Source organism: Triticum aestivum, chromosome 4A (genome assembly GCF_018294505.1).
Source record: "Triticum aestivum cultivar Chinese Spring chromosome 4A, IWGSC CS RefSeq v2.1, whole genome shotgun sequence".
In the NCBI taxonomy this organism is placed as follows: Eukaryota; Viridiplantae; Streptophyta; class Magnoliopsida; order Poales; family Poaceae; genus Triticum; species Triticum aestivum.
The window spans coordinates 168,406,419-168,431,974 of record NC_057803.1 but is presented as its reverse complement, the minus strand read 5'-3'; the positions used below and the strand labels follow the sequence as shown (position 1 = coordinate 168,431,974).

Sequence of the window (25,556 nt, the reverse complement as noted above, 5' to 3'; positions counted from 1 at the left end):
AAATCCCGATTGATCCCAGGTGGGCACGGCAGCCTAGATTTTTTTTTTCGGGAAAAGTCTAAAATAATCCTTGAATTCATACTGTAAGTCTGAATTAAACCCTGAACTGAAAGTCGCTGAAACTGGTACAGTATTGTGTAATCCCGGTTGATTTATGCTATGCGGGTCTGTCTAGGACAGATTAGTTATGTCATATCTAAACTAATTTTCACTCCGTTTGTAGTCTATTTTTTTATCCTACTTTTTTTTATTTCTTATTGCTGCATTATATATGGAAAACGTTTACAAACGGTGCACCGGCCGAAGCTTCGGCCGGTCCCGAGCATGCCGCTCGATCGCGTAGCGATCCAGCGCTCCCGCACCTCCCGATCCACGTTTGCATGTTGGTTTTTTTTTCTTGGCCCATCAGTTTACTCGGTCAACTCTATTTTCACCAACCGCTCAAGCTGTGGGGTGGGGAAAAAAGCTACAACTACAGACGGACGAAGTTGCATCCGTTTTTTGATGCAACGACGATGATTTTTGCTGCAACTATCGTTGTCTTTTTGCTACGACTAGCGTGTTTATTTGCTACATCCATTTTTAATGGTGATGATTGGTGACCGGCGTTTGTGCAGATGACTGGGACAACGATTTTTGCTGCAATTGTTGTTGAATTTTGCTACAACTGACCAAGAAATTTGCTACATCAATTCATGGCAGAGATGCACCCGGGACAACAACGACGATGATTTTTGGTTGCAAATGTCGTTGTCTTTTGCTACCATGAGCGAGTTTTTGCTACATCTATCTTAATACTACCTCTCTCCCAGTTTACAGGGCGTGCGTGTGTTTCTAGGTCGTCAATTTAACCAACCTAATACAAGTCATATATTACAAAAAATATATCAATATAAACTTCAGATGTTCTATTTTCAAACCGTATAATTTTTATGTTATATAGTTTATATTAAGATGATAAAATTCGCAACCTAGATATACGCGTAGGACTTGTAAACCGAAACGGAGGTAGTAATGATGATTAGGTGGCCATCACTCGTGCAACCCTGTGCAACGAACATCGACGATGGAAAAAAGCTTCAACCATCGATTTCTTGCCCAAATGAAAAAAGCTGCAACCGTTTACATGAAAACTTCAACCCTACATTTAAAAAGTTTCAACCTATTTACATGAAATTGCTGGAACCGGCTTTTCTTCCTCGACGATGGCCATGGCGTCTCTCTGTAGCAATTTTTCCTGCGCTCTAGGTTGAAGCACCGTCGTCGCCATTGTTTTTGCTAGTTGCAGCTTCCTCGCAGCATGGTCACAACATTTTTTTGCTGACGGTTCCAGCAATCGGCGTCTGGCAGTCTCTCGCCGTTGAAACAAATTACGTTGCCGGTTCCAGCTTTTGTGCATACTGTTTGTAACATCGACGGTGACGGCATCACGGCTTCCACTACTGCTCTGGCCGGTTGCAACTTTCCTGGCGGTCGGTTCCAACTTTTTATCACCACGGTTGTAGCACTCCTGGTGATCGGTTCCAGCATGCATCGCCACAGTCACGTGGTAGCCGTCTCCAGCACCGGCGGCGGCCTGCAGAGCATGAGCGACGTCCTGGAGCGATATTTTTTGCTACAACTGGAGGCCCTTTTTGTTGTGAACAGTGATGAAATTTGCTACCACTCATGTACATGGCGCCGACAAGGCTACGAGAGACGGCGCCGGCGAGGCTACGAGCGGCAGCGGCGGCGAGGCTTTTTGAGCGCCGCCCGGCGAGTTGTGGTGGCGGGGGTTCGAGCGAGAAGAGAGCGCAGCTGTTGCATGGGTGGAGCCGGCCGGGGACGAGGGCGGCGACCGGCGACGAGGACGGCCGGCGAGGACGCCGATCGGCGACGGGGGCGCCGCGGGGGTGCTTCAACCTTGGTCGCAGGGCGATGGCGGGGCGTCGGACGTCACTGTGGGCTGTTGCAATTTTGATCGAAGGGGAACAACCAGGAGGAGGACGAAGCAAGGGGGTCAAATCTAACGGCTCTTAATAGTGGTATCGGGCGGCTGGGGCTCGACCGGCCGAACGGTTCGGCCGGTGCGCCGCACCTATAAGCACCCATTATATATTTGTGAAAGTTTAGATATGACATCCTTAAAAAACATCTAGATGTGAATTAGACAAACTATATGCTAAATGTTCATTTGGCGAAAAAAAGGACACGGCAATCTATTGCCATTGCAAACCTGCTGCCGTGGAGCCAATGTAAACAGCCGTACCCACCCACTGAAGTTCACAGTTTCACCGTGCTCACTTTTGCTCCCCTTTTCGTAGGAATCGGATTCTCTAACATTGAAAAAGAATGTCAAGGTGCTACAGTGTTAGCCTAGTATAAAATAAAAAAAGAAAGTTAAAAACTGTTAGTAGATAGTTAATAGGTTGTTTAGTGTTGGTATTTACTGTATATATAAATAATTTAAATTTAGTTTTATTTTACCATTAATTTGTTTGCATGTAATTACTATAAATGTACACGGTAGATCATCAATTTGTAAATTAATTTAAATTATTTTAGCCATAATCATATGAATAGAAAGAAGAAAAATTAGGATACTGTAACTTCTTTAATATTTCTTTTTAATGTTAGAGGATTCGGTTCCCTTTTCGTAATGAGTCTAGCATGCATCGGTGACGTGCCAGCCCTTTTGTGACTGACATTTGTCTAAGCAAAACAGACGATATACTTCTTTTATCGGGTGATTTTGACATGTAATCACATTAGAAAAAATTTGGCAGCCGGTCTATAAGGTTGTAGTGCGGGTGAGGTCATTACGATACTCCCGCCCCAACTTGGCAGCCAAAAATAATCACCATTATCACCACGTGGGGAATACAGCTAGCGTTGTCAACTTAGCACTTTTACAAAAAGAAAAACGTATTGTCATCTGATCTCAGCGATATGATTTACTATCTCTGCGCATTACGTGAGTTGTATTTTCTCCTGTTTTCTACGTACAACAACTTTCAGCTGCCCTGAGCAAACATGACGTACTATGCACCAACAGGAGACGCGTGTGGCCGCGTAGAGACGCAGGTCCACCGTCGGAGAGCACACATCGCGGCTACCAGCTAAAGATGGCATTCATTCGCCATGCTCCCGTTCTGAATCTCCTACCATAGCACTCCAAACACCCATATGAAGCGAATTAGTACGATAAGCTCCGCTGGGCACGTCGGGGTTTAGCCCCACGCCCACGCCCACGCCCACGCGCAGCCGCAGGGGGTGGACCATGTCCCGGTTCCACGATGGGATCCAACTCTCTACTTCGCCTTCGTGTCGGCAGGGGTACGTTGCGTCTTTCCTTGCCTTTTTTCCCTCCACACTTGACTAGGAAAGGCCATTTTGTGAAAGTTACCGGCGAAAGTTTCAAAGATAAAGAGAAGAGGAAGGGAACTGTACAAATTACAGAGTGTTAGTACGAAAAACAGGCCAAGAGCAACCCTAACAGAGTCGTCATCGGGCCACATGATGGCACCGTCGTGGGACTAGAAAGGAGGGACCTTTCCGTCTCGCCGCAGGTGAGTGGTGTGCGTGTGGGTTGGTAATTGGTGTTGGCATGCGGGGGAGAGGGTGGGGCCTTGGACGCTCGGGAGGCGACCCCGAGTGGCGGTCTGTCTGGTTGGCTCTTCGACTAGCTTCTTGGCGGTGTTCCTTGGACGTGTGGGCGACAAGGATGTTGCGGTGGGTGGTCATGGTGTTGTTTGTGCTTCGGCAATGGCGGCTCCAAGTGAAGGTCTGGCTTGGTGGCGGCAGGCCTATCCTTGGGGTGGACCGGAGCTTGGGATCCCGCAGTGTGATGTGGCTGAGAGGCTCCAGGTGAAAGCTCTGCTCTTGAATGCTCTGTGTGTCGCGTCCATCTTAAGGGTGTCGCTATGGTACCTCTCCCGCCGCAGCGGATTCGGGGTGAAAACCCTTGACCAATCTTCGGTCTCGGCGGCGGCGACACGTTGCACGGTCACCCTCTTGAGGGCGTTGCCATGGAGCCCAGGTTTATTCCGGTCGTGCCTCGTCGATATCGGCGAGCTAGTTAGGTTCCTATCTCGGCTATTAATGTCACATCCGCTTCCTCGCATTCCCATGGCAGCCCGTCCAATGGCCTCCATGCATCATCATCTCTTGGCTGCGTGTGAGCTGGCCGGAAGAAGCCATGTGAGCAGCCACGCGAGTATGCTCCCATGGGAATTCTCACAAGGAGACGTGCCCTTTGATCTCTCTCCGTCAGTCACCTACCGCCTACCATCTCTCTAGCTGCCCTATTAATGGTGCTCACGACGACCTATAAAAGTATGGGGCCCTGTCCTCCCTGCTTTATCGATTGCCCTCTAGGACGCCACTTCACAATCCCCTCTCGCTCGCCTCCAATCCACTTTTTCAGCTCCAATGGCATAGCAGCAGGAGCCCTCCCTCGTCTTCAGTTCTATAAATGAGGTGGAGGTGAAGAAGCGGGCGGATCCTCTCGAGCCCTTATGGGACCAGATGAACGTTTGACTCGAGCTGAATTAATTAACACTTTTTACTTTTCTCGTTAGGAATTAGTTAATCACAGGAGCCCCACATGTCAGTTTGACTAAAGATGACTCAACTTTAACTGGCCCCACATGTCATTGACTATGGCTAGACTCTGTACAAGTAACAAAAGGTTTTCTAGTGATTTTGAATTTTAGAAATCATTTTTGAATTAAAACAACATTTAACCTTTAGAAATTCATAGAAAATTCACACCAGCCAAAAAAATATTTATAATATACCAATATCTTAAAAAATGTACCCTTTCTCTTTATGCCATGATCATGGATGTTGAAGCAACTTAAAATTTCTATTCAAAACAAAACATGTAATTGTCGCTTTAATAATAGTTTTGGAGTTCCGGATTGCTATATTTGATCAATTTCACTTCAATTGAATTGATTCTTGACGCATTAGTCCAATTTAGTGCCTTTAGCATGTCATGACATGCATCTTGAATGAGCATAACACTTTATTGAATGTTATCCCGCTTCTTGTCGGTGTTTTGTTCTTACGGGTAGAAGTTGAACCCGAAGTAGAGTATGACACCGCCACTGAAGAGCAGTTGCCCTCTAGCAAGCTGTAAGGAAAAGAAAACCCCCTTGACCATGTCAATAATCATATTCTAGAAACTTACTCTCTTGTTCCACTTCATTAGGGTTTATCGATTCAACTGTTGCCTTCATCCCCTAGATTTTTTTGCATGGTAATACGTGTCTTATTTATGTCATAAAGATCATAGTACAAGCCACATCTAGACCGACATGACAAAACTAAAAAGACACCAGAACACTTGCCTCTACACAAAGGACCACTAGCCAAGAAGTAAAATTACAATCAAGATCGAAGAATCCTCTAAGCTTAATACCAACTCCCGTCACCTGCCTCTGGCACCACCACAACAGAAACCAAAGTAAAAAAAATGATAGATCACCTCCTCATCCGAGCTCGATGGGGCTCCATCGCTGATATGCAGCTTTGCGGACCTCTAAGGTGTCTCGCCAAAGCCGAAGCTATTGCCGTTGGACGAATCAGATCGGGGCAACACCCCTGACATGCCATCGAACTCCAGATCTAGCACCCCACCATGACTAAGTAGCCGAAGGAGGAAACCATACCTGTCAGCCATCAACCATGAACCCAGCACATGTTCCATCTTCCAGATGTCATTGATGCATATCAGAATCTGCATCCGCTCCTAGATTACCTTTCAAGCTCCGTGTCGACGCTGCAGGAAACGCCATCGCAACAACGGATCCAGAGGACACAAGCCCACCACAAGGATGTCGCGTCGCCCTGACATCCGCTTGAACATATTAGTTCCCAGAATCCATCACCGACCATAGAGACGATCGCCTCGTCTGGGAAGAATCTGGAGCTTGTTTATTCAGCATCGCCATCGTCGAAGCCAAGACGTCGAACGACCCAAAAACCGAAGCTACTAGGGCCCTAAAACCTAAATCTAAAAACATTCTGTACACGCGGGATCTGATGACCCCCTCAACGCCAACGACCAAGAAGTCACCGGCGGAGAAGAGCCACTGGAAGACGACGCCAGAAGGAGCGACTCTCCTGGTGGTGGCGACTAGGTTTCCCGGTCACTTGACCTAGGGGCCTTGCCAATCATGTTGTTAGGTGGAAGACAGACTCTCCCCTCTTTCATTACCTAGATGGAGCCCATCCTTTGCATCACATATCCTTGTCACTGTAGATAACTCTATCTTGATCCTAGCATGATTATGAGTTGCTTGATATCTTAATGTGGCCCTACTATTTGTCATGCTTAGGCATGCTTATAGCTGTGCAAGTCTCGTGTCCACCGTGTGCAATCAATAAATATGGTGTTGTTCATGTTAGAGATAGATGCAAAGGGTATAAGAGTGGATATGACTAAATCTGAAGATGAGAGCCTTGTTGGAGAACACAGTGGGTTGTTTCATTTAAGCCGCTCATAGGACCCTACTTCTTGTATCTTTGAGAAAGACTGAGCACATAACCACATGTTGGGCATATGACACCCCCTCCGCACGATCTACTAACTTGCAAGAGTCACAACTAGTTTGGGTTTTCGCAACATATGCATAGCAATTGGCATTGCATGACATAGAAAAGTGACACGACTTCGCATGTGCCATCGGATGGGTTTGCGGACCTCAAGATAATGTTTGAGGCCCCATTGGAGAACTCGGCAGGACTCTTGATATGGCTTCAGCCTAGATAGGTGACTCCATGGACTACATTCAAGTGTTAAGGTAAGAGCCATACTCGACCATCCTCTGTCCAAGCACAACCTAAAGTGTGCTGCTAGCTAGCATTAAGAGATGATGGATGCATGTGGGGAAAGTTGCACACCCTTGCAGGGTTAATTCTATTCGAATAGGCGTGTATGCGGTTAAGTGGCTACTTGGTGATCTATGGCCGATCATAGACAAGTTTAATGGTTACCTTAATGGCGTGAAGACAATCGTGAGTACCTTGAATTGCTTCCTCGTGGACGAATCGAGGGTGGATGTGTATCAGTGTGGTGATTAACTAGATGATGGACTCATATGTGTTATCTTACATGTGATACAAGCTACTGGTACATGTAACTTAGAGTATCCAAAGTCAAAGCTGGCAATTATGCACACCATTCCACATCCTCCCCCCTTGATACTTGAGCATCTTTAGCTAGTTTTGATGCAAGTCTTGCGGAGTACAATTGTACTCATCCTTGCTTAATTAACTTGTTGCAGAGGAGATCACCGAACCCGATGGTGGTTTCTAAATGGAGATCTATACCGACTAGTAACTTCGAAGTTCCAGATGGCAGTCTGGTGCCTTGGGAGAGTTGTTGTTTTAGTTTCATGCCTCTTATTTTGCTTATTAAACTTGTTCTATACTAAGACATAACTTGCTCTTGCTTGTAGTTGAGTGTTGCTTCATCTGACCCCTGCCTATAGTAACTCTGTTATGTTTGTCCGTTAGAGCCATTGAATACATATGCTTTGAGTCGTAAAGTTTGTGTTGTGATACTTGTTGTTTCCACACACACAACGTGCATAATACGTGTATGATGATGAAGTGTATGTTGTGTGTAGGGTTTTGAAATCTTTGTTATGCATTTGCTACCGGCCGATCAAAAATACATGATGAAGTGACCCGTCTATGTGTTTGGGATTTCATTACACAACTCCTCTAGACTTGTGTGGGAACAGTGGATACCCAGTCAGATGGTTTTGGTGTCTCTCTTGGGATTGCGAGTTCAATGTTCTGGGATCTCTCAGAGAATATGACACATCACCCATGGACTAGTGAGATATGACAACTCAGTCTGGGCGCAGATATGGGCTTCCTATAGGATCCATTACAATTAAACTTGTGTATCTTAGATCTCGGGTCCCGATAAGTATCATCCATGGATAATTGTTTCATCTCACAAGATTCTGCCATGTGGCATTTTAATTAAGCTCCACTCCATCATCTCATAGTGTTCTAATTCTCAAAAACTAAGATAATACACTATGAGTTACCAAATTTCATGTTATTTTTCTTTTCCTAGCTAAGGAAAAAAAGACAAATGTCTGACCTAAGATAGCATACAAAGATTGAAAAGGTTGTTCCGCTAAATTTGGCAAACCTGAAACGTACTTTAACATGTACACTTGAGATTATATTCTTGTTGATTGAGACTCATTCGATTGAGATTTAACTAAATCTCAGTCGCCTGACACATCATATTTGCCTTTATGTTTTTTCTCCCTTTGTTTTTCTATTAATTTTTTAGTTTTTCTTTGTGGTCTTTCGTAGCCCATAGAAGATGCGCAACTATAAATGCGTCGATGGCTCACTCTATGCCGTATATTTCCTTTTGCCAAGATCATTTCTTGCATAAAATTAAACCTAATTATGGGCGCCATTTGCAGCTTTGCAAATACTGACGCCGGCTTTAGATTCTACGTGCAACATGAACTAAAAAGGAACCAATTATTTTCTCATCTTATACAACATAGATTGACTATACAGTTGGAAAAACTTAGTCACATATCTTCTGGATTTGAATGCCTATAAATCTAATATTTATAAACTCATGTATACAGACAAGTCAACTTTGCAATCTGTCACGAGCCATTGACTACACATTCATATGTAAGGATAGAGTACAAATGATTGAAACAGGGTGTCCTTTTTAACATACACTACACATCTCCTGATTTGTGGTAGTATTTATACATCTCCAATTAATTAAGTCGTATCTGTCAGTCCAGCCTGGTCATGTTGCCAAGGGGAGGGACAAGTAGTATGCACAAGCGTGCGTATACACGGAGGTGCCAGCTTGGGGGTTTTGCTCACATCTTGGTTCACCAAAACAAGCCCTGACTTGCTAGGCCTCTTTGGAACCATCAATCGGTAGTAATTCATGTGAGCCATTGTGGTGCATGAAGGGCCAAATTTGTGCAAATATACTCCTACCCCCACCTGCGGCTAGCCTTCATTCGCAAGAAGATTGCCGGATAGTTCCTTTACTGTACTAAAAAACTTGGGGTGATTTGTTTGCAATAATTATTTTGAGCCCTTAACGAGTAGTAGGAGGCAAACAGCGGCGTGCTTGCCATGAATTGACGAAGAGTCGCCAGCAATCGAGGGGCCTGATCTGATCTTGCTTGACGCAAAACCCCAAGACGGGGCCTGCTACCCCGCTGCTGGGGATAAAAACGCACATGCCGCTTGCCACCTTCCCGTCCAAACTCCAAAGTGCCCAGCGCAAGCCAAGTGTACCAGGTTCTCCGCACAACCGCTGCGCCAGACAGTTGCATGTTACACGGAGCAGCAACGCGAAACCGAGCCAGCCGCCCATTTGTCAATGTCCACTTGGCGGGCGATGTGCTCCCTCCGGTCAGGCAGGCGCTGCATCCGATGCCCATTTCTTATGTGGATCCTGGGCGGATTTCGTTGTTAAATCGCCTGGGGTTAACGCATGCGGTGTAGGAGTAGGCTGGAGTTGGGAGCATAGGGATTCCGCTTCGCTGTCTTAATCGTGTCCCTGCCTCTGTCTATCTACGTTCAGTGCTCTGCTAGCTGCTGCGATCTATACTAGAGATCTCGTCTTCACGTCCGTGCACCTCTGCCGCTCATCATAAGCCTTTGATTATGATCGGGTTTCTTGGTGGTGCCTGCTTTGATCGGCCCAAGAAATTTCGGATTCTGGTTTACACTAATCGACATGAGAGCGAGCGTGTGCGGGGTAACGCGGTTTCACTAGGTTCATGTACACAAGCGAGATTTGATTTTCTAGTTTTTCCTAGTGGGATTTGATCTTCTAGTTAAAGCAATAGCTATTTCGTTTTTTAAAAGATTATATACATCCCGGCAAGAAAAAAATATTATATACATCCAGCTGGAACTAGGCGTGGTGTGTACATGCCACACTTTCGTCCGCTTCACATGATAAGATGCAATATTTGACCGAATTTATATACAGTACTTTACTACTTTTGTGCTCTGCACCCTGAGCGATTCGTGCTGTGCAGAACTTTTTTTTAGGTTTATGCACTCTGGAAAGTTAGCCACAGATTATTCCATTTTCCCCTTTTTTTTTTTGAGAAAGTCCATCTTTTTGGTCTGAATTCTGTTCGTGTATTTCGATGTTGGGCTTGCAAGTTATCATTTGGTCCGCGATTCAGTACAACGCTCGCCCGGCTGTAGCCCAATAACTCATGCTCATTTACTCATTTCGTGTATTTGTCAAGCCCGCTCGCCTGCTTGACCATCATCGGAAAAGGTGGTAATTTTTGCACTTTATAAAAATCGGTGAATTACAAAAAAAGAATAAAAATACGATAATTTACAAGAAAATAAAATGTATGATTTTTTAAGAAAATATTCATAAGTCTGAAAAATGCTCATGGATTTAAAAGTTTTCATGAATCAATTTTTGCCGGAAATTTTAAAAAACTATGAATTCAACAATGCAAAATTTTAATAATTATATTTAATTTTAGAAATCCTTTTCGTATTTTTTTGAATTAATTTTTTCATGTATTCTAAAACAATCTTGAAAGTTTAAAAATGTACACAATATAATGAATTTCAAAAATGGACATAATTTAAAAATATTCATGAATTTTAAAAGTGGAAAGGAAAAACGAAACTAAAAATGAAATAAATGAAAAAGGGAAATATGGAAAAGGAAAAAAAGGAAAAGAAAATTGATCGATACAGAAAGAAGGACCATGCTAGTAGCGGCGGTGCCGAGTATTGGGCTTGCGGCATGGGGCCTTCCTCCCCATGTCCCATGCATGCATGCAAACATACAACAATATGACATCAGCAAAGGATCTCCCTAAATTTGATTTTTTTTAATATTTATCTTTTAAACCACTGATCTGATTACAATCTGTTACACCGCTAGCTTCCTCGCGGAAGGATTTCTAAAGTAGCTAACGTTTTTTCACCAGTACTTGCCAGATTATTGTCACGTATTTATTTGGTTATTAGCCACTTAGTTTCCATATTAAATTAACTTAGTTGAAAGATTTCTCGACGTTGATATACATCACTACAAGACTTGTTCCATTATACTTGTGTTGGTTGATGCCTCTTCCTACTTATTTTTAACACTTGAATACTTACTCTCTAGTTATGAGCAAGAATGCAGTGTTAAAAATTATTGCATGGTAACTATATACAATCATTGTAGCAACAATTCATAGTTAAGATGGAAACTATGGTGACACACTAACGGCTGATGGTGACAAACTTTTTCTCGTCCAAAAATGTCAATATGAGAACTTTGTTTCAAAGAACTCGGCGAGACAAAACCACCGAAGTTAATGGTTTGTGAAATAGATTCATTTCAAAATTTTGAAGAAGCAGCTAATGCAATGATGTAAGCATTAGGTGGAAGATTTACGCATGCATGCATGTACATTCTCCATAAAGGAAAAAAAAATCTCACTGAGAGATATCAGTACCGAAGTGCACACATATGTGAAATAGTAGTTCTCAAGAAACTAGAATAAATAACCAAATGTAAAAAACGAAAAAGTATCCAGCCAAAAATGATAGGACAAAACTGAAAACCATATGTAGCGCTTGTAGCGTAACAAGACTGGCAGGAGAAAATTGTCCGCTTGCACAGTATCATTAGAGCGCATATTTGAACTAACCCATGTCGCTCATCACAGGCAAAAGAGAGTGTGTGTTTTATATCATTAACCCTATATCTATAATCACTAAATAGGATGTTCCCCTATAAGTTGGGAGTGATCCTCTGACGTTGGAAAGTACAAGATTAACTGAGAGTTCGTTTGCTGACCATACTTTGGTGGTGATAGTGGTCCTTCACCATGAGAAATTGGCTAGGGTGTTTGTAGGAACGAAGTATGTCTACTAGAGGGGGGGGGGGTGGATGGGAGTTTTTAATTTCTTCGGAAAACTTAAATCTCTGAGAACCCAGCAGCAGAATAAATGAAAAATAGACTACAAGAACTATGAAAGAGTACCGGAAGGAAATTAGAGCATGCATCGAAGTAAGTCACACGAATGAAATGCATCAAATGTAAACATAAGTGACAGAGATAACCGAAGATGCTCGACGGCGACAAGGAATTTGTTCGATCAGTTTGTCCTTCTACACAAGGACTACGTCTGGTTGCAGGGGCTGTGACTTAACACGGAAGATAAACTCTCTCCACCCTATTCTCCTCGACAACCGATTTATCAACCGATGCCGATAACTCGTGGTAGATACTTGAAGGCGATCTCCGAACCTTTACAGACTTCTTCTTCGAGAACCACAATCACTCTTGGTCTTTGAAGAAATTGACACCTAACCGTCTAGAGAGTTTGCAACTCTCAAGAGTAATAGGCGGAGCATACTAAACTTAGATTCTAGTGATGCTGGACCACTATCTAATTCTTCGGCTCTAGGGTTTTTCTCGCGGTGGATTTTAAACTCAAATCGCTCAGAGAGTGGGTTGCTCAACAATCTTCTCAGAATCAAATGGAGCAACCACCGGACAAAGCCGGCGTGGGGTGGCTATTCATAGCCGCAGCCTTCCCAAGTGGGAAATGACCATTTTGGGCACGAGGTCCAACCAATGGCCAACCGACACGTTCACAACAGTCGGGTTTTGGAGCAACGATAACATCACTTGAGGAACAAGTAAGGCTAACTCCTTGGTCCGAGGTAAATCTCTTGCAGCGAAGAAGATCACAGTCTCTTGCTAGCAAGCATTTACTCGGAGCACAAAGAGATTTCTCTCACAACTTTCATAGGATCTAGGTTTAGCATCAGACAAACAAAGTTTCGAATGCTACACCCCTCTTAATAGTACGGTGGTCCTATGACTCAAAGAAAGAAGAAGAACAATGAAATAAATGCTACGTCTTCACTTTGTCTTCATTCTTCCTCGAGGGCAGTCATATGCTTCGAACATGTACCGAACCAATTGCTTAGACTTCAACAATTTATAGGGGTCACTCTTAATAGGTTTATCTTCGGTAATAACCTTCACTGCCACGCAGGGAGATTATCTTCGTCGTTTGCATCAAACTCCTTGATACTTCAGGGACCTGTTACTCTGTGTGCACTAGCAAACACATAACTCCCATACTGTTTATGTCAACAATCTCGAAAAACATAAGGGGCATATCATTGCACCAACAATCTCCCCCCTTGTTGGACGGTTGTTGACAAAACAGATAATCACCTAAGTGAAGATAGATAAATGAAACATAGAAGAAACAAGAGTGAACTTGCGTTACTTGACTCGATGATGAAATATACTCGCCCTAGATGTATGCAGGGTTAATTGATATACAATGAAGTTGCTTGCAATTCATTTGATTGAATGGAGGATTTTCAATCATACGAGGTAATGATTCGCACTGATGATAATTAATCCAACGAGAATATAGTACAATCATTCATGACTTGTGCTGAAGAATTGTCAGAGCCTTTTGAACATCCTCATAAGATTTTTCAAGATGCTTGATGAAAAACTTGGATTTCGTATCTTTCATACGGTTGTCAAGCTCCCTGAGTTGTGCAGTGAGGTCATTTATCTCAACCGAATCATTTCTCATATCTTGGACCAGATCAGAAGCTTGAGTTTTGATTGCCATCGTAATTTTTTGGGACCTCAGGCTTGAACGTGCGGACGACCGGCCAGCGGACTTGACGCAACTCATGTGTGAAGGCGGGGTACCCAACCTCGTAAGGTAAGTACCCGCCAGCAACAGTTGTTGGCTCATCGATGAATGGGCCATTGCGCTCGTCTGATTGACGGTGCGCCTCCCGGCATCGCTGGATGGTGGTACAAGCATCTTCTGCTCGTCTGCCAAGCAACACTTGCCTCTCATCTTGTTGCGTCTGTGGGTCCGAGGAAGCCATTGATGCGTCGTCAGGCTGTGCACCTCGCTGGGTCCGCTGCGAGTACCGATGTTGTCGCTGAGATTGTTGTCGAGGAGGTGATTTGCATGGTTGGTGCACCGCATGCCACACGACCTTCAGTTTGAGCCGCAAGTGCAGTTGGTGGCCGCCGTGAAGGCTCCGTCAACTGGGACCTGTTCGCATCATAAAACTCAATCAAACTCCAGATGGTGGCTTTCCACTCATCCATCTTGTGTGCTACCGGAAGAAAATCCAGCAACATCTGTGCTCGTGCCATCGCCTTTGTCGCCGTTGAAGCCATGTTGGAGCACGAGGAGTGCGACTTCGCTCGACTTTTGGTAGAGCCAGCAGGAGCGTCGTAGCGCTCTTGTCGCCGCGCTGCGGGGGCAACGACGAGTTGGCATGGTGGAAGCTGTGCCTGTGGGTCTTGAACTTGGTTGATGGGCGATTTTCCGTGCAGACATTGCTATGGAGGCACAACAACGCCACTCGGCATCACATCATGCTGGTCTTGCAACATGTTGCTCCCCTGGCCACCGCCGGTGCTGCCACGGTGGGAGGGTCGCGTGCACCATGAATGTCATCTTTGCTTGAGTGCCGAGGTAAGTGTCTGCCTCCAGCAGCCCCATCGCCTCCTCCCGTCACGGCAGGCCCAATGACTGCGCCGCCTGCGTCGGTCGTGCCCACCATAGCGTTCGCTCCATCCGCAGTGGCAGCAGCGCCTCTGCCATCCGCAAGTAAAGGCAGTGGGTACTGGGATGTAGAAGGCTTAGCAGCAATGGTGCCCTTCTTCTTGGGCGCCATGGTTGGTGATGATGAAGAACCTGGAAGGAATCGACGTGCTGCATGCTTCCCTGGCTCTTGCCAAAGGCCACCCCCTACCTGGCGTGTGAAAGATGTCCACGTGGGGCCGACGATCTATGGGGCAGGGCAGCCCCTTTGTTGGTTCGGCAGGGGGGCAGCTGGCGCGAAGAGCAAGCGCAACAAGAGGCGTCATGATTTTACCAGGTCCGGGCCACTGAGAAGCATAAAACCCTACTCATGCTTTGGTGTACTTAGTGGAGGTGGAAGATGAAGGAAATATGCCCTAGAGGAAATAATAAAGTTGTTATTTTATATTTCCTTATTCGTGATAAATTTTTATTATTCATGCTAGAATTGTATTGATTGGAAACCTAAATACATGTGTGAATACATAGACAAACACTCTGTCCCTAGTGAGCCTCTACTTGACTAGCTCGTTGATAAAAGATGGTTAAGGTTTCCTAACCATGGACATGAGTTGTCATTTGATAACAGGATCACATCATTAGGAGAATGATGTGATGGACAAGACCCATCTGTTAGCTTAGCATTATGATCGTTCAGTTTTATTGCTATTGCTTTCTTCATGTCAAATACACATTCCTTAGACTATGAGATTATGCAACTCCGGGATACCTGAGGAGTGCCTTGTGTGCTATGAAATTTCACAACATAACTGGGTGATTATAAAGATGCTCTACAGGTATCTCCGAAGGTGTTTGTTGATTTGGCATAGATCGATATTAGGATTTGTCACTCCGAGTATCGGAGAGGTATCTCTGGGCCCTCTCAGTAATACACATCATAAGATGGCAAGAAAACGACCAAGGAGTTAGTCACGAGGTGATGTATTAGAGAACGAGTAAAGAGACTTGCCGATAATGATATTGAACTAGGTATGAAGATACTGACGATCAAATCTCAGGCAAGTAACATACCGACAGACAAAGAGAATAACGTATGTTGTCATAACGGTTCGACCGCTAAAGATCTTCGTAGAATATGTAGGAGCCAATATGAGAATCCAGGTTCCGCTATTGGTTATTGACCGGAGAGGTGTCTCGATCATGTCTAGATAGTTCTAGAACCTGTAGGGTCTGCACGCTTAACATTCGATGATGATATAATATTATATGAGTTATGTGATTTGGTGACCGAATGTTGTTCTGAGCCCTGGATGAGATCACGAATATGATGAGGAGTCTTGAAATGGTCGAGAGGTAAAGATTGATATATAGGACGATGGTATTCGGGCACCGGAAGTGTTTCGGAGAAAACCGGATAGCCATCGGAGTACCGGAGGGGGTACCGGTCACCCCCGGGAGTATATTGGGCCACAAGAGGGGAGCACCCCAGCCCACAAGGGTCCGGTGTGCCCCCCATGGTAGCCGCCAAGTGGGGAAGGAAAGGGGGGAGGATTTAGCCTCCTTCCTTCTCTCTCCCCCTTTCCTTGCTTCTGTGGTAATTAAGGAAATGGGGGGGGGGGGCACTAGGGGAGGACCCCAAGTAGGATTCGGCCTACTTGGGGCACCCTCCTGGCTGCTCCCTCCCCCTCCCACCTATATATATATATATATATATATATATATATATATATATATATATAGAGGATGGATTTGCTATCCACACTAGCTAGAGGGGTGGCTATCGGAACCGTTCATGCGCGTCAAGATCCGCACCGTTAAGTGGATAAGGTTCAACTTTTATGAATTATTGAATTTCGCCATGACACAAGAGGAAAACTCGGCTGAACCTTTTGAGAGGTGTTGTCCCGGTATGGCAAGCTAGTGTCTGACTTTTCAGGCGTATTCAGATCAAAGGCTGCTGCGCCTTTCTCACGGGGCAGTGGGCGCCAGGAGCTACTTCCGGCAAATTTTGGCACTAGCTGATGGAGTCATTGACTAAAAGTTCTGAGCTGCCCTCTGCTGGCCGGGGCATGTAAAACTTGCTATTTTAGTCTAGCTAAATTAGCACGGTTCGGCACCGTTTAGACAGTAAATGAACTGCATCTTGAGAACTCATTTTTTGCAGCTGGAAAGGCCGGTGGAAAGCAGCCAAAAGCGTGAACAGAGTTAATGTCGTTCTATCGGTTCGGTGACTGAGGCCAAGGTCCACCTGCAGCATGTAATTACTACGCCAGCGTCCAGCTCTGCTTTGCATACAACAAGTTCCTCTTCCTCACTTTTGCCGTTGCACTCCACTCCGTTCAGTTAGGTAAGTGTGTGGGAAATTTCAAAAGCATCTATGTGCACTATGGATCATTCCCTACTTCCACTCCGTTCTCTACTTCCACTTTGGATCATTCCCTTCGAAAGCATCTATGTGCACTCTAGGCGACTGGAGTTCTATGTGCTCTCAGTAGAAAGCATTCATGTTAATCAGAATTCTGTATTATAGAAAAAGGGACAGATCAAGCGAAAGTGCTCTTCTAATCCCGAGCTCACATGAGCTTGGGTGAACAGTAAAATCCAAAAAATAGTAAAAAAAATCCAAAAAATCAGAATTTTTTGTGAGAAACAATGATGTTTTCCCCGCATGCATGCAAATTTTCATCACCATATGACATTCGTGGAAAATGTGGCAAAAAAACAAAATCAATGCTTAATGAAAATTTGCACGCATGTGGGGGAAAACATCAATGTTTCTCACAAAAAAATTTGAATTTTTTGGAAATTTTTTTATTTTACTGTTCGCCCGAGCTCATGTGAGCTGGGGAGCAGAACAGCTGCGACCGAGATCAAGTGCATCCTTAGTCGGACAGAGCAAATACAGCACCTTGCATTGGTGGGAGACAAATTGATTTGCTTACTTCATATAGAAAAGGACAAGAACAAATGAACGCTAGTCATGTGCGCAAGTTTCCATGATACTTATTGCACAACAGGCCCAAAATCACTAAGATCAAATCCAAGTTCAAGTTGAACTGTTCCTGCACACTAAAACCATTAATACTAGACCACATCCAATCCATGCACTACTGATGCAAAGTCACCAAAAAAAAGAGAGAGGGAAGGGAAAGAGAGGAGCGGAGTCGTGAATAATAAGCTGTCCCCTCATGCAGGAGGGAGATGAGGTAGTAGTCGTGCTGGCCACTGGCGTGCATGCAGCGCGAGCTCACTCCTGGGCTGGTTGCCACAACAGCTGGCATCATCCATGCCAGTGCTGCTGTGACGCTGGTGACTGAAGAACAAAGCTGCCGGTCAGAATTGAAAAATAAACCGTAAGGGGAAATCATAACTAAATCTAGGGTTAACCCAGCGACAATTTAGCCCAACGACCATAATCGATTTACTTCAATCGTGTAGAAAGAAATGAAATCTATTATTTGGACGAACGAAAAGGGTAAGTCGGGTTTGAGGCCAAATCAAATTACTTAGATACAAAAATGACTGAAAAAACAACACGTAAATGCGTTTAGGCTGTAAGGACATCTTCCCTGGTATTCCATTAAACAGGTGTTGAGCACTACGAACCAAAAATCAAATCTCAAAGGTTTAAGCCTTAAGCGAAGGAAAACACGTACATCCCATTATTACGCTCAAATCTCACATGTTTTGAGTGGTTTGAACCTCTAGTTGCTGCCCTCCGCGTAAGGTCGAGGGAGATATGCATCTCCAGCTTGCCTTCCATGCTCCACGGGGCTTCTGTACAAATGAAAAACACATCTGCCATATGAGACATCAGTCGAGCTGCATAAGAAGAAAAAATACAGCTGCGTTCTCATCCAACAGCTCCGACCCAGAAAACAGGGGCTTCCCCACGCACTGAGCTGTGTACCGGGGCGCAAGCACGGAACGGCCCCTCCCCCTCGGACCTCAGTGATCTCGGACATCAGATGCAGCTGCACATTATTGTTTTTTGGGAGAAAGATAGGGAGATGGAACAGAGAAAGGTTCACACCATGTATATGGTTCTGAAGAACCCCATATACATGGTGTGGACATCAGATGCAGCTGCACTACGACGGCAACAATAAGCTCGAGAAAGGGACGGTTGGAGGAGCACGAGGTGGGAAGGGACGTTCCGCACAAGGCACAGAGGTTGATGACGATATCTACAGTGCCCCGTCTCTCGGATCTCGCCGGTATTCGTGTAGCAGAAGAGGGAGGGAGCCCGTTGGGTAGCATGATAAAGGAATGAGGAGCACCGAGATGGGGATGGGGGCGGTGCGGCTCGCCGGGAAAAGGAGGGAGAGATGCCTCGTTGAGTAGGGGAAGGGCTGCGGGCGGTGGGATCTGGATGGGATGGAGAACCAGCGAGAGACAGCGACGACCGACTGGTGATGCCCTGATGCATAACGAGTAAGAGAAAAAACCAAGGGATAAAAAACATGAACCTTCACGTGTAAGGTTCACACCATGTATATGGGGTTCTTCAGAACCTTACGTGCAGCTGCAATGACGGACCCGTGACCGCTAAACATGCCATCCTGTGAGTCTACTACTGCGGGCTACTGGACAAGGCACATGCTGAGTGGTCCATGATTCGGCTATAAGTGGAATTATCCAAAGATCACCTAAAAGCAGAAAAATGTAAAGAGGGAAAGGTGAGGGAGCAGATCCCAACACATATGAGCGTCCGTGATTGCAACCGCTGTAGAGAAGCTTCATAGGTTTGCTTTTTCCTATATATATATATATATATATATATATATATATATATATATATATAGGACTGGACTATTCTGTTACTAGTAACAGAATATTATTCTGTTACCCCTGCGCCCTATATAGACGCGAGCGCGACACAACTACAGGTTCCCGAATCCAGCCCACCAGCTCGAACCGGCCCGATAGAAAAAAAACTCCATCCTGCCTCCTCGAACCACCCACTTCCCGATCCGATCTCGCCACCGTCGCCACCCCTTCCCCCGCCGCCGTCCGCCACCACCCCTCGCGCCACGGCCGGCCTCCCTCGTTCCAGCGCGCCGCCGGCCTCCCCCGTTCCAGCGCGCTGCGGCCGGCCTCCCTCGTTCCAGCATGCTGACGGCCTCCCCCGTTCCAGCTCACCGTGGCCGGCCTCCCCCATTCCGGCACTCCGCCATGGGCCTCCCCGTTCTAGCGCGCCGCCGCGGGCTTCCCCCTTCCAGCGCGGCGCTACGGGACTGACCGCCGCCCCCTGGCTTCAATCTGCCGCCGTCGGATCCCTCGGCTTCCACCTGCCGCCGTGGCCTCCCTGCTTCCACCAGCCGTCGTCGGGGGTCACCCCCGACACCTCCACCATCTCCATGCGTGATGCGCCTCCTCCCAAGGACGCGGTCGCCTCCCCGCCTCCTACCGGCGACGCGACCACTCCTCCCGGCAGTGCACCATGTGTGGCCCATGTTTCGGCGTCGCCCTCTGGGGCCTCAGCGCGCAGGACGTTCAACTCCGCCACCTGAGGTCGTTTACCTCTGCCACCTGAAGCCGTTCACCACCACCAGTCCCCGTCCAAGGCCGCCCCGATGACCTGTGCGTTAACGCCCCTATCAACCCCGTGGGATTTTGTTTCTCTCGGCTTCAAAAAGAGGTCCATTTCAAAACTTTGAACACCCAGAAGGTTCATTTCAGAACTTGCAAATGTCTCCAGGAATGTTACTACTGAATTGTTTTAGTTTGAGTTCATTTTGAATCCATGTGCCGTTTTGCTATCTTTTAAAGCTGTTTATTGTAATGCAGAAAACAATTTGTAATAAGAAAAAACAAACCCTAGCAAAAAGTTCATGCTTAGAAAGTTTGTACGTTCATACATAGAAACTTAATAAGTTCAGGAAAAAAATTCAAAACAAAAACATGTTGACTGAACATTCCTAATAATTTAGTTGTCCATACTGAAGCCTTGATCTTTTTATTTTTATCAAAATAGAGGGCTATAAGATGTTGACTGGCATTGCCCTTCCAAACATGTCATAAGTCCAATTACAGTATGATAAGATTTGTAGATGCACAATAGAATTTGCAGACTGCCATGTTAAACAATGTCAACAGATTGGACATACTCCCTCTTTTGTGAATAGAGGTGCCTCTTTTGTCAATTAATTAAAGGTGCTTTGCTACTACAATTTTGCTGTAGAGGCAACAAGTAGCAAGGGAAAAAGAAGAGCATGATTGACATCGGTAGTCAAAATGAGCTTTGGACATCAGGTAGCTGCAAACACATGTTGGTTTTACTTTGTGCTGGTGTGTTCCCCTTCTTGCGTGTTGATCATTATCTGCTTTTGAATGAATAGCCGTGCCTTGTTCAGTCCCTTGGCACATATATATAGTTTCTCTAGTTGTGGTGCTTACCAAATGTTTGAGATAATGCATATGACGTGTGATACCTAACCACTTCAGAAAATCTAGAGCAAAAAAAGAATTGTAAACTTGCTGTATAAGATTATAAACTTATTTGCTCTAATCGCCATTCCCTCCGGCGACGCGGCTCCTCCACCCCCGTCACAGTGCTCTGGACGTCATCCTGGAACAACAAGGATGAATTGGTAGTCACTGGGATTCCCTGCAGTGGCCAAATCGCGCCGCTCATCATCTCCGCCTCCATCAGCTCCACTTCGCCGGAGCAATCAGTCCAGAGGAGGAGGTGTAGCCGGTCCACCCGATCACCGACGTCTTATTCCACCTCCAAAAAATTTATTTTTGTTTTCTATTCTTCATCACAGGTTCACTTCTATTACCTCGGTGCAAAAAGTGCCAAAAAAGATCAGTTCGGACTTACTAAATGCCCATGTTGTACTCCCTCCATAATCTAATATAAGAGCATACATAATATTGGTTTACAGAGAGAGTACATAATATTTACACTATCTTAAATTTCTGGAAAACAAGCTTCTGTACAAAGATGCATGATGTATGGTCCTCCTCACCAGATGTTATGTAGTATGCACCTTTTTAGTACAAACTTTTAAAAAGTTTCTTTTTGAACTTCTCATAATTAATATACATGAACTTGATTATCTTTTTGACATGTACTAATATCAGCTTCATTTGATTTTCGTGCGTGTGCTTGTAACACAATCAGTTCACATGTCGAGATAGCATAAGTTCAAGTTCACTAGTATTTATAAATGTTGGTTTGCAGTACTAGTATTTACAAATTTCTTATAATTTCCACGGGTCGGAGGCCGTATATATTTCTTATTTCTGTTGCTACAAGTTCAAGTGATCAAATGCTATAAGGCCGCATGTTATTCTCCAATTAGAAAAATATAAGGAATGATGCTACAAGTTCAAGCTTGCCTATGTGTCCTGGTGTGTTCACCATTCCTGTTTCCATATAGCGTATCCTGAACATTAGATGCTTTCAAAAAATGTGTCATGCAAGTTCAAGTATAATTGCTGCAGGAGTTCAAAAATCTGAATAGTTTAAGCTCAACCCGATTTCAAGAACGGTTTCCTTCATAAATTGTTTTTATGTTAGTTTGTTGTTATGGGCAGTACAGGTGAAAATTATTGTGTAGGACATGTGTCCATTGATGTGTTTGAATCCCTTCAGTTCACTTTGATTCCTACAGGTGGTTCAACGTGTCGAGCGGTAGCAGCGCATGCTCCGAATGGTTGCCGGCGCAAGGAGGATACAGGGATGCTACATTGCTGGAGGAGCAGTAGCATGTAGTAGCTAGCTGAAGAAAAGGTATTGTCTTGTAGGTTTGGTCTTACCTAGTATGGATAACATTTTTATGGAAAACTTGCTATTTCCCTGGTGCGCTAACATGATGTGTTGGAATATCAGTATCCGCACAGCCAGCGGCCTGCTCTGGCCATGCCGCACCACCACTGGCATGTCCACCATGGTTGCTGGCAGCCGTCCAAGTTGAGCGCTGATGGTAGTCCTCTCCGTGCATTAACGACACTCTCTCACTCTCACAGCAAATCTCTCTCTCACTTTGCTTCGACTATTAAAATGCGTACATATGTTTTGCTAATTAAGTAGTTAGGAAGATGTGAAAAGAACTTGCTCTTTAGGTGTTCAGTAATTTACTATTTTTTTCAATTCAAAAATCTTATTTTAGCCATGTAATATACATAGTTGGCAAAGATGACTATAGTTGTTATAGCAAAAGCAGTACAAACTTTTTAGAAGTTTCTTTTTGAACTTCTCCCAATCATGATGCACAGAATAAAGCAGTATGAGATCCTTGGTTTACTTACAGGTAGGTCATCATTCAAACCTAACACAGAAACTCCTCGCTCGACATTCAAACTCTTGTTTTCTCAAGACTAGTACTGCTAACTTTTCTTTCACTATGTATTCTTTCTCTCAGTTCATACAGAAACGTGGGAATAATTCGATGTGGAGAAATAGTTCATTTTTATATATCATAAGAAGAAAAGAACATGTTTCCTATAGGAGAAAATCAAAATATTATTAGCAACTCACTATGTATTCTGCCATAAGTTCTGTGTGTGTTAGTGAGAGGGTTCGGTGTCTCATTGTTTTCACTTGCCCAGAAAAAAATGTTTTGTTGCAGATTAGGAACATTGTATTTGTAGTTTTTTATAAACAAAGAACTAATAAGTTCATATAAGTTCAAAAGACAAAGCGTCGAAAGTTCAGTCGAAAGCTCTCACCACTTTCCTTTCTATTTCTAAATTATTGTAGGACATTTCAAGCACTGAGCAAAAGGGATTACTATACATTGCAGAAGTAGTTGTAGGATGCTCAAGTTCTTTTAACTTTCTTTTCTCTCATTCTTGACGAGCTATTTCTTTTTTTCTGGTTTCAAAAGTAGAAGAGGAAGATGTAGGGGTGGACTACTCAGGGCCTTTGCTGCTGGAGTCGCGGCGTCTCGACAAGCTCATGCAGAGCTACGGATCCAGCGAGCTGCCCGTGTCGATGAAATGCATGATAATTAATTCCCTTGAAACCGCCATTGGTAACCTCATTCTTATTTCTCGACTGAAAACAAGAGGGAGCTGCAGCACTGAAACAGATGGAGATGCACACATGCCATGATCAACACATGCTAGACTCCGTGTAGAATGCTCATTTTTTTCCCTGGACTCTTGCGGCAATTGAACTGTTTGCTGCAGAACTATAGGATCAAAAGTATGTCTAGAGGGGGGTGATTAGACTACTTGACCAAATAAAAACTTAACCTTTTCCCAATTTTAGTTCTTGGCAGATTTTAGCTAATTTAGGACAAGTCAAGCAATCATCACATGATTCAAGCAAGCATGCAAAGAGTATATAGGCAGCGGAAAGTAAAGCATGCAACTTGCAAGAATGTAAAGGGAAGGGTTTGGAGAATTCAAACGCAATTGGAGACACGGATGTTTTTCCCGTGGTTCGGATAGGTGGTGCTATCCTACATCCACGTTGATGGAGACTTCAACCCACGAAGGGTAACGGTTGCGCGAGTCCACACAGGGCTCCACCCACACAGGGCTCCACCCACGAAGGGTCCACGAAGAAGCAACCACCCACAAAGGGTCCACGAAGAAGCAACCTTGTCTATCCCACCATGGCCATCGCCCACACAGGACTTGCCTCACTAGCGGTAGATCTTCACGAAGTAGGCGATCTCCTTGCCCTTACAAACTCCTTGGTTCAACTCCACAATCTTGTCGGAGGCTCCCAAGTGACACCTAGCCAATCTAGGAGACACCACTCTCCAAGAAGTAACAAATGGTGTGTAGGTAATGAACTCCTTGCTCTTGTGCTTCAAATGATAGTCTCCCCAACACTCAACTCTCTCTCATAGGATTTGGATTTAGTGGAAAGAAGATTTGAGTGGAAAGCAACTTGGGAAGGCTAGAGATCAAGATTCATATGGTAGGAATGGAATATCTTGGTCTCAACACATGAGTAGGTGGTTCTCTCTCAGAACATATGAGTTGGAATGGTGTGTGTGTTCTGATGGCTCTCTCTCCGAATGAAGAGGAGGTGGAGGGGTATATATATAGCCTCCACACAAAATCCAACCGTTACACACAGTTTTCCAATCTCGGTGGGACCGAATCAACAAACTCGGTCGGACCGAAAATGTAAACCTAGTGACCGTTAGAGATTTTTGGTGGGACTGACATGCAACTTGGTAGGACCAATATGGTTAGGGTTTGGGCATAATGTAATCTCGGTGAGACCGATTACACAAACTCGGTGAGACCGAATTTGGTAATTAGCTAACCAGAGAGTTGGTCAGGCAAGCTCGGTGGGACCGATTTGCTCTTTCGGTGAGACCGAGTGGAACTCGGTGAGACCGAAAAGTTACAAAGGGGAAACACTGAGTTTACATTGCAATCTCGGTGGGACCGATTCGCTCTTTAGGTGAGACCGAAAAGTTACGAAAGGGAAACAGAGAGTTTGCAATCCCATCTCGGTGAGACCGAGATCCTTATCGGTAGAACCGAATTGCTAGGGTTTGGCAGTGGCTAATGACAAGTGAAACTCGGTGGCGCCGGATAGGAAGAATCGGTAGGACCGAGTTTGGCTTAGGGTTTAGGTCATATGTGGATATGGGAAAGTAGTTGAGGGTTTTGGAGCATATCACTAAGCACATGAAGCAAGAGGCTCATTAAGCAACACCTCATCCCTCCTTGATAGTATTGGCTTTTCCTATGGACTCAATGTGATCTTGGATCACTAAAATATAAAATGAAGAGTCTTGAGCTTTTGAGCTTGAGCCAATCCTTTGTCCTTAGCATTTTGAGGGTTCCACTTTCACATCCATGCCATGCCAATCATTGAGCTTTCCTGAAATAATCATCTTGAAATAGCATTAGCTCAATGAGCTATATGTTGTTATGAATTACCAAAACCACCTAGGGATAGTTGCACTTTCAATCTCCCCCTTTTTGGTAATTGATGACAACATATAGATCAATGCTTCGACAAATGATAATAAGCATGAAATATATCATCG

At 44.7% G+C, this 25,556-nt stretch overlaps 1 long non-coding RNA gene across 1 annotated transcript; it reads right to left on the bottom strand.

The window, feature by feature from the left end:
• Window positions 1-17,503: 17,503 nt before the first annotated feature.
• Window positions 17,504-19,097, bottom strand: LOC123081906 (uncharacterized). The gene is made up of 2 exons (XR_006438837.1): window positions 18,240-19,097; window positions 17,504-17,896 (listed from the first exon to the last, which is right to left on the bottom strand). It is a non-coding gene; the product is annotated as an uncharacterized lncRNA (long non-coding RNA).
• Window positions 19,098-25,556: the final 6,459 nt, after the last annotated feature.